This window comes from Galeopterus variegatus, unplaced genomic scaffold, assembly GCF_000696425.1.
Source record: "Galeopterus variegatus unplaced genomic scaffold, G_variegatus-3.0.2 Scaffold155593, whole genome shotgun sequence".
NCBI lineage: Eukaryota > Metazoa > Chordata > Mammalia > Dermoptera > Cynocephalidae > Galeopterus > Galeopterus variegatus.
In genome coordinates, this window is record NW_007881704.1 from 1 (window position 1) to 556 (window position 556).

The window sequence follows — 556 nt, forward strand, 5'->3', positions numbered from 1 at the left end:
ACAGATGCTGGGAGTGCTACAGCTGAGCACAGAGGGGGTGGGATTGGACGTGAGCATGGGCGGGGGTCTGGGCTTCTTTGTATAGGCAGAGTGAGCCCATCACAGAGCTCTGTTCTACACACACGCACACACACCCCTTTATTTTTATTACAAAGTATGTTCACTGAAGGAAAATAGAAAAGGACAGAAAATTCTAAAGAAGAAAACAAATATCACCTTCATGTTTCTATTGCTTAGAGATCATCTCTGTTAACCTTTTGGTGTATCTCCTTTTACATGTATTTCTATGCAAATATGGAACATAATTATTATATATGATATAATATGTAATTTTTTTAATATAAGAAGTCATACGGGCTCCTTTTGGCTCTCTGAGCAGCACCATGGCGGTTGGCAAGAACAAGCGCCTTACCAAAGGCGGCAAGAAGGGAGCCAAGAAGAAAGTGGTTGATCCATTTTCTAAGAAGGATTGGTAGCATGTGAAGGCGCCTGCTGTGTTCAATATAAGAAATATTGGAAAAACACTAGTCACCAGGACTCAAGGAACCAAAATCGC

General features: G+C 41.4%; 1 pseudogene; it reads left to right on the forward strand.

The window, feature by feature from the left end:
* The first annotated feature begins 259 nt into the window (after positions 1 to 259).
* Positions 260 to 552, forward strand: LOC103584868 (annotated as a pseudogene).
* The last annotated feature ends 4 nt before the right edge of the window (positions 553 to 556 follow it).